The sequence below is a fragment of the Chiloscyllium plagiosum genome, unplaced genomic scaffold, assembly GCF_037043375.1.
Source record: "Chiloscyllium plagiosum isolate Xiang-an unplaced genomic scaffold, Cpla_swu_hap1 HiC_scaffold_12, whole genome shotgun sequence".
NCBI lineage: Eukaryota > Metazoa > Chordata > Chondrichthyes > Orectolobiformes > Hemiscylliidae > Chiloscyllium > Chiloscyllium plagiosum.
The window spans coordinates 38,820,826-38,835,765 of record NW_028270150.1 but is presented as its reverse complement, the minus strand read 5'-3'; the positions used below and the strand labels follow the sequence as shown (position 1 = coordinate 38,835,765).

General features: G+C 45.0%; 1 protein-coding gene across 7 annotated transcripts in view; it reads left to right on the top strand.

Annotated features, from left to right (window-relative positions):
* Positions 1-14,940, top strand: part of LOC122555270 (NXPE family member 3-like) — a 75,384-nt gene that overhangs the window by 29,725 nt on the left and 30,719 nt on the right. The window lies entirely within an intron of this gene.

The following is a 14,940-nucleotide window of genomic DNA, read 5'->3' as shown; positions in this document are numbered from 1 at the left end:
GTACCGGCAGGCAAGAAGATGGCGTGAAGTGTGTCAGTTTCAATGTCAGAAGCATTCAGAAAAAGGTGGGTGAACTTACAGCATGGGTTGGTACCTAGGACTTCGATGTTGTGGCCATTTCAAAGACATGGTTAGAGCAGTGACAGGAGTGGTTATTGCAGATTACGGGGTTTAGATGTTTCAATAAGAACAGGGAAGGTGCTAAAGGAAGGCGTGGTGTGGCATTGTTAGTCAAGGATAGTATTACAGTGGCAGAAAAGATGTTTGATGAGGAACTCATCTACTGAGGTAGTAAGGGGGGGAGGTTAGAACCAGGAAAGGAGAGGTCACCCTGTTGGGAGTTTTCTATAGGCCTCCTGAAAAGTTCCAGACAAGTAGAGGAAAGGATTCCAAAGATGATTCTGAATAGAAGCAAAAGTAACAGAGTAGTTGTTATGGGGATGTCAGCTTCCCAAATATTGACTATAAGTGCTATAGTTCGAGTACCTTAGATGGGTCAGTTTTTATCCAATGTTTCCTGACACAGTATATAGAGAGGCTAATAAGAGGCGAGGCCACATTGGATTTGATACTGGCTAATAAACCAGGCCAGGTGTTAGGTTTGGAGGGAGCTGAGCACTTTGGTGATTACTTTAGTGATGGATAGGGATAGGTACATAGCACAGGGCAAGAATTATAGCTGGGGAAAGGCAATTATGATGCAATTAGGCAAGATTTAAAATGCATAGAATGGGGAAGGAAACTGCAGGGAATGGGCACAATTGAAATGTGGAACTTGTTCAAGGAATAGCTACTGCATGTCCTTGATAATTATGTACCTGTCAGCCAGGGAGGAAGTGGTCAAGCAAGGGATCTGTGGTTTACTAAAGAAGTTGAATCTCTTGTCAAGAGGAGGAAGGAGGACTCTGTAAAGATGAGACATGAAGGCACAGTTAGGGTGCATGAGTATTACAAGTTAGCCAGGAAGGACATAAAGAGAGAGCTAACATGAGCGAGGAGGGGACATGAGAAGTCTTTGGCAGGTAGAATCAGGAAAAACCCTAAAATTTCCATCAGTATGTCAGCAATAAAAGAATGACTAGAGTAAGATTAGGGCCTGACAAGGACAGTAGAGGAAAGTATGTGTCAAGTCCGAAGAGATAGATATTTTTCATCAGTGTTCCCAAAGGAAAAAGAAATTATTGTCAAGGAGAGCGCTGAGATACAGGATAATAGACTAGACAGGATTAAGGTTCATAAGGAAGCGGTGTTAGCAATTCTGGAAACTAGATAAGTCCCCTGGGCTGGATGGGATTTAGAGCTGAAAATGTGTTGCTGGAAAAGCGCAGCAGGTTAGGCAGCATCCAAGGAGCAGGAGAATCGATGTTTCGGGCATGAGCCCTTCTTCAGGGCTTCTTCTTCTTCCTAAAGAAGGGCTCATGCCCGAAACGTTGATTTTCCTGCTCCTTGGATGCTGCCTGACCTGCTGCGCTTTTCCAGCAACACATTTTCAGCTCTGATCTCCAGCATCTGCAGTCCTCACTTTCTCGTGGATGGGATTTACCCCAGGATTCTCTGGGAAGGTAGGGAGGAGATTGCAGAGCTTTTGGCTTTGATCTTTATGTCACCATTGTCAACAGGAATACTGCCACAAGACTGGAGGATAACAAATGTTGTCCCCTTGTTCAAGAAGGGGAGTAGAGACAACGCTGGTAATTATAGACCAGTAAGCCTAACTTCAGTTGTGGGTAAAGTGTTGGAAAGGATTATAAGAGATAGGATTTATGACTGTCTAGAAAGAATTTTTTCCTGTCCAGGAGCAGCGGGAGATAGAGCAGACGTGACATGGAGATCAGGAGGATGCCAGAAGGTAAGGAATTAGTGTATATTTGGGCAGCGGCTAAAGCCAAGATATTATGCGTGTAGTATCTCCCTACCGCCTCCGCACTCCTCTAACCAGAAGAAAAAGACTCTGTAAGGTAAGGCTTTTTTTTTCACTTTATTTTCTTTCATATATTTAAGTGCATTGTTTGGTTTTAGTTAGTTGATATAAAGCTAAGGCTTACTATGGCAGGGGAGCTCAGACCCGTGGCATGTGCCCCTTGCTTGATGTGGGAGCTCAGGAAAGTGGTTGACGTTCCTGACTCTTGCACTTGCAAGAGGTGTGTCCAGCTGCAGCTCTTGTTTGATTACGTGACGGCTCTGGAGCTGCAGATGGACTCACTGTGGAGCATCCGCGATGCTGAGGAAGTTGTGGATAGCATGTTTAGTGAACTGGTCACACCGCAGGTTAGAAATGCTGAGGGAGAGTGAATGGGTGACCAAAAGACCGAAAAAGAGTAGGAAAACAGTGCAGGTGTCCCCTGCGGTCATCTCCCTCCAAAACAGGTATACCGTTCTGGATACTGTTGGGGAAGATGGTTCATCAGGGGAGGATAGCAGTTGCCAAGATCATGGCACCGTAGCGGGCATAGCTGTTCAGAAGGGCAGGAAAAAGACTCATGGGGCCGTAGTCATAGGGGATTCTATTGTAAGGGGAGTAGATAGGTGGTTCTGTGGCCGAAAACGGGACCCGCAAATAGTATGTTGCCTCCCAGGTGCTCAGGTCAGGCATGTCACCAATCAGTTGCAGAGCATTTTAAAAGGGGAGGGTAAACAGCCAGTTATCTTGCTGTATATAGGCACCAACGATATAAGTAAAAAATGAAATGGGGTTCTGGAAGCAGGATTCAGGAAGTTAGGAGAGAAGTTAAAAAGGAGGATCTCAAAGGTAGTGATCTTGGGATTATTACCAGTGCCACGTGCTAGCTAGCGTAGAAATGAGAAAAACAGGCAGGATGAACACGTGGCTTGAGGGATGGTGTAGGAGGGAGGGTTCAGATTTGTTGGACATTGGGACCGGTTCTGGGGAAGGTGGAACAATTACATATCTGAACCAGACCGGAACCAGTGTCCTTGGGGGAGTTTTTGCTATTGCTGTTGGGGAGGTTTTAAATTAATGTGGCAGGGGGCTGGGAACTAGAAGAGAAGACAAGTGGATAGTGAGGTGGAGACTGGAGACTATAAGAATCATGAAGATGGCATTAATAAGGGGAAAAGTAGGCAGAGAGAGTAATGAATGCAAAAGAACTGGTGGCCTGAAGTGCATCCACTGTACTGCAAGGAGTATAGTGTGTAAGGCAGATGAACCTAGGGTTTGGATTGGTGCCTGGGAGTATGACGTTATTGCAATCACAGAGACCTGGTTGGAGGAAGGGCATGATTGGCAACTGAATGTTCCAAGATATAGAGACTTCAGACAGGACACGGAGGAAAGTAAAAGGGGGTGGGGGGGTGGTGTGTGGAGTTGCATTGCTGGTCAGGGATGATATTACAGCTGTGCTAAAGGAGGACATTATGGACGGCTTGAATAGTGAGGCATTATATGTGGAGCTGAGAAATAAGAAGAGTGCAGTTACATTGTTGGGGCTGTATTACAGGCCTCCCAAAAGTGAGCATAAGATAGAAGAATGAATAGGTAAACAGATTATGGAAAGATGTAGACACAACAGGGTAGTGGTGATTGGAGATTTTAATTTTCCCAACATTGACTGGGATATACTTAACATCAGAAGTCTGGAGAGGGCTGAATTTGTAAGAAGCATCCATGAGAATTTTCTAGAGCAGTATGTCAATAGTCTGACGTGGGAAGGGAGCCATATTGGACCTGGTAATTGGGAATGTGCCAGGCCAAGTGGTAGAGGTTGCGGTGGGGGATTCCTTTGGGTATAGTGACCACAATTCTGCAAGTTTTAGAATACTCGTAGGCAAAGATGCGAGTGGTCCTCAAGGAAGAGTACTAAACTGGGGCCAAGGCCAATTATATCAAAATTAGGCAGGAGCTGGGAAATGTGGATTGGACACAGCTATTTGAAGGGAAGTCCACATTTGATATGTGGAAGGCTTTCAAAGATAGGTTAAAGATAGCGCAGGATAGGTATGTCCCGTTGAAAGCAAAGGATAGGAAGGGCAAGATTCGTGAACCATGGATGACAGGAGAAATCGTACGACTAGCCAAGAGGAAAAGGGAAGTGTACATAAGGTCGAGGCAGCTAAGAACAGAATGGGCTCTGGAGGAATATCGGAAGAGTAGGACAAGTCTTAAACAAGGAACCAAGTGGGCTAAAAGGGGTCATGAAATAGCTTTAGCGAGCAAAATTAAGGAGAATCCCAAAGCCTTTTATTCTTATATAAGAAGTAAGCGGGTAGCTAGAGAAAGGATTGCTTCACTAAAGGATAATGAAGGAAGGCTGTGTGTCGAATCTGAGAGAATGGGTGAGATTCTGAATGATTACTTTGCATCAGTGTTCACTGAGGAGAGGGACATGATGAATGTTGAGATTAGAGATAGAAGTTTATATAGTCTGGATCACGTTGACATAAGTAGGGAAGATGTGTTGGATAGGCTAGAGGTTATTAAGGTGGACAAATCCCCAGGGCCGGATGGGATCTATCCCAGGTTGCTGAGGGAGGTGAGAGAGGAAATAGCTCTGGCCCTGACAGATATCTTTGTGGCATCCTTAAACTCAGGTGAGGTGACAGAGGACTGGAAGGTTGCTCATGTTGTCCCCCTGTACAGGAAGGGTAGTAAGGATATTCAGGGTAACTACAGACAGTGAGCCTGACGTCAGTGGTGGGAAAGTTGCTGGAGAAGGTACTGAGGGATATGATCTATTTATATTTGGAAAGGAATGGGCTTATCAGTGATAGGCAACATGGTTTTGTGCAGGGGAGATTGTGCCTTACCAACTTTATACAGTTCTTTGAGGAAGTGACCAAGTTGATAGATAAAGGAAGAGCTGTAGATGTCATATACATGGACTTTAGTAAGGTGTTTGATAAGGTCCCCCATGGTAAATGAATGAAGAAAGTGAAGTCACATGGTGTGCAAGGTGTTCTAGCTCGGTGGATAAAAAACTGGTTGAGCAACAGGAGACAGAGAGTAGTAGTTGAAGGGAGTTTCTTGAAATGGAGAAAGGTGACCAGTGGTGTTCCACAGGGATCAGTGCTGGGGCCACTGTTGTTTGTGATATACATTAATGATCTGGAAGAGGCCATTGTTGGAATGATCAGCAAGTTTGCAGATGACACGAAGATTGGTGGAGTAGCATTAAGCATAAGGGACTGTCAAAGAATACAGGAGAATATAGATAGACTGGAGAATGGGGCGGAGAAGTCATGGATGGAGTTCAATCCAGGCAAATGTGATGCATATTGGGAAGTCTAATTCTAGAGTGAATTATGCAGTAAATGGAAGAGTCTTGGGAAAAGTTGATGAGCAGAGAGATCTGGGAGTGCAGATCCTTTGTACCCTGAAGTTGCTGCACTGGTAGATAGAGTGGTCAAGTAGGCATATGGTATGCTTGTCTTCATCGGACGGGGTGTTGAGTGTAAGAGCTGGCAGGTCATGTTAACATTGTACAAGACATTGGTTCAGCCGCATTTAGAATACTGTGTACAGTTCTGGTCACCGCATTACCAAAAGGATGTGGATGCTTTGGAGAGGGTGCAAAGAAGGTTTACGAGGATGTTGCCTGGTATGGAAGGTGCTAGCTATGAAGAGAGGTTGAGTAGGTTAGGTTTGTTCTCATTAGAAAAAAGGAGATTAAGGGGGGACCTAATTGAGTTTTATAAAATCATGAAGGGTATAGACAGGGTGGATAGAGACAAGCTTTTGCCCAGGGTGAAGGATTCAATACTGAGAGGTCACGCGTTCAAGGTGAGATGTAAAAAGTTTAAGGGGGATATACATGGCAAGTACTTTACACAGAGGGTGGTAGGTGTCTGGAACGTGTTGCCAACAGAGGTAGTAGAGGCAGGCATGGTAGATTCATTTAAGATGCATCTGGACAGATGCATGAGTAGGTGGGGAGCAAAGGGATACAGCTCTTTTGGAATTGGGCGACAGGCTTAGATAGTCGATTTGGATCAGCTCAGGCTTGGAAGGCCAAAGGGCCTGTTCCTGGGCTGTAAATTTTCTTTCTTTGAATAACTTGATTAGGGATTGTCAGCAGCGTTTTGTGAAAGGTAAGTTGTGCCTCACAAACCTTATTAAGTTCTTTGAGAAGGTGACCAAACAGGTGGATGAGGGTAAAGCTGTTGGTGTGGTATATCTGGATTTCAGTAAGGCATTTGATAAGGTTCCACATGGTAGGCTACTGCAGAACACACAGAGGCATGAGAATGAGGGTTAATTAGCAGTTTGGATCAGAAATTGGCCAGTCGAAAGAAAACAGAGAGTTGTGGTTGATGGGAAATATTCATCCTCAATTACTAGTGGTGTACCACTAGGATTTGTTCTGGGTCCACAGCTGTTTGTCATTTTTATAAATGACCTCGATGAAAGCAGTGAAGGATGGGTTAGTAAATTTACAGATGATACTAAAGTCGGTGGCATTGTGGACAGTGCGAAAGGATATTGCAGGTTACAGAGGGTCATAGATAAGCTGCACTTGGGGCTGAGAGGGGGCAGTAGAGTTTAATGCAGAAAGGTGTGAGTGATTCACTTTGGAAGGAGTAACAGGAATACAGAGTACTGGGGTGTAGGTTTGCTCGCTGAGCTGTAGGTTTGATATCCAGACATTTCATTACCTGGCTAGGTAACATCATCAGTGGCGACCTCCAAGTGAAGCGAAGCTGTTGTCTCCTGCTTTCAATTTATATGTTTGTCCTGGATGGGGTTCCTGGAGTTTGTGGTGATGTCATTTCCTGAGGGGTTGATAGATGGTATCTAGATCTATGTGTTTGTTTATGGCGTTGTGGTTGGAGTGCAAGGCCTCTAGGAATTCTCTGGCATGTCTTTGCTTAGCCTGTCCCAGGATAGATGTGTTGTCCCAGTCGAAATGGTGGTTTGTTTCATCCGTGTGTAGGGCTACGAGGGAGAGAGAGGGTCGTGTCTTTTTGTGGCTAGGTGGTGTTCGTGTATCCTGGTGGCTAACTTTCTTCCTGTTTGTCCTACGTAGTGTTTGTGGCAGTCCTTGCATGGAATTTTGTAGATGACGTTGGTTTTCTCCATGGGTTGTACTGGGTCTTTTAAGTTTGTTAGTTTTTGTTTGAGAGTGTTGGTGGGTTTGTGTGCTACTAGGATTCCGAGGGGTCTTAGTAGTCTGGCTGTCATTTCTGGAACTTCTTTGATGTATGGTAAGGTGGTTAGGGTTTCTGGCTGTGTTTGGTCTGCTTGTCATGGTTTGTTCTTGAGGAATCTGCAGACTGTATTGTTTGAGTATCCGTTCTTCTTGAATACGTTGTATAGGTGGTTCTCCTCTGTTTTCCGAAGATTGTCTGTGCTGCAGTGTGTGGTGGTTCGTTGGAATAGTGTTCTGATACAGCTTTGTTTGTGTGTGTTGGGATGGTTGCTGGTATAGGTAAGTATTTGGTCAGTATTTGCCGGTTTTCTGTATACACAGGTTTGTATTTCTCCGTTGTCCTTTCCAACCACAACTCCATAAACAAACACTTAGATCTAGATACCATCAATCAACCCCTCAGAAAACAAACAGGAAATGATATCACCACAAACCCCAGGAACCCCATCCAGGACAAACCTATAAGTAGAAAGCAGGAGACAACAGCTTTGTTTCACTTGGAAGTCGCCACTGATGATGTTACTTAGCCAGGTAATGAAACGTCTGGATATCAAACCTACATCTCAGCGAGCAAACCTACACCCTAAACCTCAACCTGAGCTACAAACCTTCACAAACCTTGCACAGCGTACTGGACTAATAGTAAGATTCTTGGTAGTGTGGATGAGCAGAGGGATCTCGATGTCCATTTGCATAGATCTCTGCAAGTTGCCACTCAGATTGATAGGGTTGTTAAGAAGGCTTACAGTGTGTTAGCTTTGGAGTTTTGGAGCCATGAGCTCATGTTAAAGCTGTATAAAACTCTGGTGTGGCCGCATTTGGAGTACTGTTTACAGTTCTGGTCGCTACATTATCGGAAGGACATGGAAGCATTGGAAAGGGTGCAGAGGAGATTTACCAGGAAGTTGCCTGGTATGGAGAGAAGGTCTTATGAGGAAAGGCTGAGGGACTTGAGGCTGTTTTTGTTGCAGAGAATAAGGTTAAGAGGTGACTTAATAGAGATATACAAGATAATCAGAGGATTAGATAGGGTGGATAGTGAGAGCCTTTTTCCTTGGATGGTAATGGCTAGCACGAGGGAATACAGCTTTAAATTGACAGGTGAAATATATACGAGAGATGTCAGAGGTAGTTTCTTTATTCAAAGAGTAATAAGGGTGTGGAATACCCTGCCTGCAATGTACTAGGTTCATCAACATTAAGGGCATTTGAATGGTCATTGGACAAATATATGGATGATAATGGAATAGTGTAGGTTAGATGGGCTTCAGGTTGGTTTCACAGTTCGGCGCAAAATCAAGGGCTGAAGGGCCTGTACTGCGCTGTATTTTTCTAAGTTCTGCATTTTACTCTATTTGTAAGATCCAGTAAAACACAGGAACAATTATAATTAGGATGTAAGCTTCTTTACAAATCAATACTCTGGGGTCAGTTAAAAGTCTGGCCTCCAGATAGATGTAGAGTAAGGTGGTTAGAGTTTCTGGCTGTGTTTGGTCTGCTTGTCGTGGTTTGTTCTTGAGGAATCTGCGGACTGTATTTTTTGAGTATCCGTTCTTCTTGAATATGTTGTATAGATGGTTCTCTCTGTTTTCCGCTTTTCTGCATTAAACTCCATTTACCCCCTCTCAGCCCCAAGCTGCAGCTTATCTATGACCCTCTGTAACCTGCAATAACCTTTCGCACTGTCCACAATCCCACCGACTTTAGTGTCATCTGTAAATTTACTAACCCATCCTTCACCACTCTCATCGAGGTCATTTATAATTAACCCTCATTCTCATGCCTCTGTGTGTTCTGCAGTAGCCTACCATGTGGAACCTTATTGTCTGATAATTACTGCTCCACTAAGAAAATTACAAACTAGTTATAATTATTGTTTGTTTTCTGAATCAGTGTCTTACAACTAGTTTAAAATTTAATGTTATACTGTCATGATGGCCTGGATGAGATTGCATGTGCACAAACAGATCACTGCGGCCATTATTGCATTGGGAACATACGCTCCATATACTAATGTAGCCCTTTTCATAACCACTGAATACCTCAAAGTGCTTTACAACCAATGAAATGCTTTTGTAGAAACAACAGCGTTTATATTCAACTGCTGTCTTCAACAGGAAGTGAAATGAAATGGAGCGTATAACTGGCTGTCTATCCGTTACCTCAGATATAGCATGCTCACTGAAGATGAACATTCAGGTGACATTCCAGCATGGATGAGGCAATCTGATAGCATGAACATCAATACTCTCTTTTTGTTGTGCTGACAGATTTCAAACATATAACACTGGTTTATGGAGATTTTTCTATAGCATTTGACACTGGGAAATGCTGGGAACAGAGGGTGGGTATTTGTTGACTGATAAACATAGAATCAATCTTTGCATAAAAAGCACTTCAAAATTCAGTATTTGTTTCAATTCAGGGTTTGTCTGTACATCTGCTTCAAGTGTGTGTTCTTTGATACCAAAAAGAGAAAATGCTGGAGAAACTCAGCATGTTCTTGGCAGCATCTGTGTAGAGAGGCAAACAGTTTTTTTTTAAGTCCAATGTGACAGCTCTATTGATAGAGATCAAGAAGCAGCAACACTGTTGTGCTCAAACACACTTGGAACACTTAGGAGGCAGCGACGATCATATGGTAGAGTTCAGTCTGCAGTTTGAAAGAGAGAAGGCAAAATCAGATATAATGGTGTTACAGTTAAATAAAGCTAATTATAGGGGCATGAGAGAGGAACTGACAAAAATTGACTGGAAGCAGAGCCGAGCGGGGAAGACAGGACAGCAACGACGGCAGAAGTTTCTGGGTATAAATGAAGACACAGTTCAGAGGTTATTCCAAAGAAAAGAAAGATTTATGGGGGTTTGGGGGGAGAGGTTGGTGGTGATTACACAGCCATGGCTTACAAAGAAAGTCAGGATATGTATCCAAGCAAAAGAGAGAGCCAATAAAGTGGCCAAGAACACTGGGAAATCAGAAGACTGGGAAAGCTACAAAAACAAACAGAGGATAACAAAGAGAGAAATACGGAAGGAGAGGATCAAATATGAAGGTAGGCTAGCCAGCAACATTAGAAGTGTTAGTAAAAGTTTCTTTCAGTGCATAAGAAACAAATGAAAGGGAAAAGTAGACATTGGGCCACTCCAAATTGATGCTGGAAGGCCAGTGATGGGAGATAAGGAAATAGTTGAAGAACTTAATAAATACTTTGCGTCAGTCTTCACAGTGGAAGACATGAGTAATATCCCAAATATTAAACAGAGTCAGGGGGCAGGGTTGACTATGGTAGCCATTACAAAAGAGAAAGTGCTAGAAAAGCTAAAATGTCTAAAAATTAATAAATCTCTTGGCCCTGATGGGATACATCCAAGAGTTCTGAGGGAGGTGGCTGAGGGAATAGCGGAGATTCTTTGGTTATGATCTTTCAAAAATCACTGGAGTCAGAGAAAGTCCCAGATGATTGGAAAATCACTGTTGTAACCCCTTTGTTCAAGAAAGGATCAAGGCAAAAGATGGAAAATTATAGGCCAATTAGCCTAACCTCGGTTGTTGTTAAAATTCTAGAATCCATCTCATCTTAGGGATGAGATTTCTAAATTCTTGGAAGTGCAGGGTCAGATTAGAACAAGTCAGCATGGATCGAGTAAGGAAAGGTCATGCCTGACAAACCTGTTAGAATTCTTTGAAGAGGTAACAAGTAGGTTAGGCCAGGGAAACCCAGTGGATGCTATCTATCTAGACTTCCAAAAGGCCTTTCATAAGGTGCCTCACGGGAGGTGAGTAAGGTGAGGGCCCATGGTGTTCAAGGTGAGCTACTGGCATGGATTGAAGATTGGCTCTCTGACAGTAGGCAGAGAGTTGGGATAAAAGGTTCTTTTTCGGAACGGTGACAAGTGGTGTCCCACAGGGTTCAGTGTTGGGACCACAACTGTTCACTTTATATATTAACGATCTGGATGAAAGGATTGGGGGCATTCTGGTGAAGTTTGCCGATGATACGAAGTTAGGTGGACAGGCAGGTAGTACTGAGGAGGTGGGGAGGCTGCAGTAAGATTTAGACAGTTTAGGAGAGTGGTCCAGGAAATGGCTGATGAAATTCAACGTGAGCAAGTGCAAGGTCTTGCACTTTGGAAAAAAGAATACAGGCATGGACTATTTTCTAAACAGTGAGAAAAGTCAGAAAGCTGAAGTACAAAGGGATCTGGGAGTGCTAGTCCAGTATTCTCTAAAGGTTGACTTCCAGGTTAAGATCGTGATTAAGAAAGCGATGTAATGTTGTCATTTATCTCAAGAGGGTTGGAATATAAAAGCAGCTATGTGCTTCTGAGACTTTATAAAGCTCTAATTAGGTTCTATTTGGAATACTGTGCCCAATTTTGGGCCCCACACCTCAGGAAGGACATATTGTCACTGGACCATGTCCAATGGAGATTCACACAGATGATCCCTGGAATGATAGGCCTAACATATGATGAACGGTGAGGATCCTGGGATGTATTCATTAGGGTTTTGAAGGTTGAGGGGAGATCTAATAGAAACTTACAAGATAATGCATGGCTTAGAAAGGGTGGACGCTAGAAAGTTGTTTCCGTTAGTTGGGGAGACTAGGACCCATGGTCACAGCCTTAGAATTAGAGGGGGTCAATTTAAAACGGAAATGTGGAGACATTTCTTCAGCCAGAGAGTGGTGGGCCTGTGGAATTCATTGCCACAGAGCGCAGTGGAATCCAGGACGTTAAACGTCTTCAAGGCAGAGATTGATAAATTCTTGACCTCACAAGGAATTAAGAGCTACGGGGAGAGTGCAGGTAAGAGGAATTGAAATGCCCATCAGCCATGATTAAATGGCCTTACTTCCATTCTATGTCTTAAACTTTGGTCAGTAATCCTGTCATGCCCCTGCTGTAAAACAACCAGTGAATGAACAAAAGGTCTATAATGGACAGGTTATCCAGTAGCATCTGTTCCTGCTATTGCTGTAAATGAAAATATTCAAAAGAAATCTGTGCTTGATGGAAAGGAGGGGGCTACACTGCAAAGCAGACTGTAATTTCAGGCAGGGTGTTTACTGAACATTTGGAATCGGTTTCTGTGCTTGTTCAAAATGCTGAATGCAGCTTTGGCTGTCAAAGACACTGAGGCTACTCAAAATGGTTATAAAGTGCCCATTCTGAAGCTTTGGTTCAAAAACACAATCAACTCAGAAATGCAACAAATAGTTCCTACCTTTTTCATTAAGGATAACAGATATAAAATGTGGTGTAATGAAACAAAGAACTACAGATGCTTTAAACTGAAACAAAAACAGAAACTGCTGATGAAAATCAGCAAGTTTGGTAGCATCTATGGGAAGAAAGAGTGGATAAAAAGTGAAGCAGGCAAAAGCACCATAGGTCAAGGAGGAGAAGAGGAGCAGACATTTCAGATCGGAATCCCTGTGAGAAGAAGGCAGAGTTAACATTTTGTGTCTGGTGACACTTCATTAGAACTTGGAACCAGTTCTGATGAAGACTCACTGGACTTGAAATGTACATGGTATGTTTCACCAACAGTGTCTGTGAGAATATGTAGTGTTTTGTTTAGTCTTTATTGCTTGGGCAGTCCAAGATGGTTGAACTGGGAACTAATTCAAAAGAGGTAAAAACAATGACTGCAGATGCTGGAAACCAGATTCTGGATTAGTGGTGCTGGAAGAGCACAGCAATTCAGGCAGCATCCGAGGACAGGCAAAATCGACGTTTCGGGCAAAAGCCCTTCATCAGGAATAAAGGCAGAGACCTTGAAGCATGGAGAGATAAGCTAGAGGAGGGTGGGGGTGGGGAGAGAGTAGCATAGAGTACAATAGGTAGGTGGGGAAGGAGATGAAGGTGATAGGTCAGGGAAGAGAGGGTGGAGTGGATAGGTGGAAAAGGAGCTGGGCAGGTCGGACAAGTCCGGACAGGTCGAGTTACTGGAGGTTAGAAACTAGGATGAGGTGGGGGAAGGGGAAATGAGAAAACTGTTGAAATCCACATTGATGCCCTGGGGTTGAAGTGTTCCGAGGCGGAAGATGAGGCGTTCTTCCTCCAGGCGTCTGGTGGTGAGGGAGCGGCGGTGGAGGAGGCCCAGCACCTCCATATCCTCGGCAGAGTGGGAGGGGGAGTTGAAATGTTGAGCCACTGGGCGATTTGGTTGATTGATGCGGGTGTCTCTGAGATGTTCCCTAAAGCGCTCTGCTAGGAGGCGTCCAGTCTCCCCAATGTAGAGGAGACCGCATCGGGAGCAACGGATACAATAGATGATATTAGTGGATGTGCAGGTAAAACTTTGATGGATGTGGAAGGCTCCTTTAGGGCCTTGGATGGAGGTGAGGGAGGAGGTGTGGGCACAGGTTTTACAGTTCCTGCGGTGGCAGGGGAAAGTGCCAGGATGGGAGGGTGGGTCGTAGGGGGGCGTGGACCTGACCAGGTAGTCACGGAGGGAACGGTCTTTGCGGCTACGTAGAGCAGTTGATCTTCCGTAATTACACCGGCACCACTCCCCACCTCTTCCTCCGCTACATTGATGACTGCATTGGCGCCACCTCGTGCTCCCGCGAGGAGGTTGAGCAATTCATCAACTTCACCAACACATTCCACCCTGACCTTAAATTTACCTGGACCATCTCTGACACCTCCCTCCCCTTCCTGGACCTCTCCATCTCCATCAGTGACGACCGACTTGACACTGACATTTTCTACAAACCCACCGATTCCCACAGCTACCTGGATTACACCTCTTCCCACCCTACCTCTTGCAAAAATGCCATCCCGTATTCCCAATTCCTCCGCCTCCGCCGTATCTGCTCCCAGGAGGAGCGGTTCCACCATAGAACACACCAGATGGCCTCCTTCTTTAGAGACCGCAATTTCCCTTCCCACGTGGTTAAAGATGCCCTCCAACGCATCTCATCCACATCCCGCACCTCCGCCCTCAGACCCAACCCCTCCAACCGCAACAAGGACAGAACGCCCCTGGTGCTCACCTTCCACCCTACCAACCTTCGCATAAACCAAATCATTCGCCGACATTTCCGCCACCTCCAAACAGACCCCACCACCAGGGATATATTTCCCTCCCCACCCCTCTCCGCCTTCCGCAAAGACCGTTCCCTCCGTGACTACCTGGTCAGGTCCACGCCCCCCTACGACCCACCCTCCCATCCTGGCACTTTCCCCTGCCACCGCAGGAACTGTAAAACCTGTGCCCACACCTCCTCCCTCACCTCCATCCAAGGCCCTAAAGGAGCCTTCCACATCCATCAAAGTTTTACCTGCACATCCACTAATATCATCTATTGTATCCGTTGCTCCCGATGCGGTCTCCTCTACATTGGGGAGACTGGACGCCTCCTAGCAGAGCGCTTTAGGGAACATCTCAGAGACACCCGCATCAATCAACCAAATCGCCCAGTGGCTCAACATTTCAACTCCCCCTCCCACTCTGCCGAGGATATGGAGGTGCTGGGCCTCCTCCACCGCCGCTCCCTCACCACCAGACGCCTGGAGGAAGAACGCCTCATCTTCCGCCTCGGAACACTTCAACCCCAGGGCATCAATGTGGATTTCAACAGTTTCCTCATTTCCCCTTCCCCCACCTCATCCTAGTTTCTAACCTCCAGTAACTCGACCTGTCCGGACTTGTCCGACCTGCCCAGCTCCTTTTCCACCTATCCACTCCACCCTCTCTTCCCTGACCTATCACCTTCATCTCCTTCCCCACCTACCTATTGTACTCTATGCTACTCTCTCGCCACCCCCACCCTCCTCTAGCTTATCTCTCCAAGCTTCAAGCTCTCTGCCTTTATTCCTGATGAAG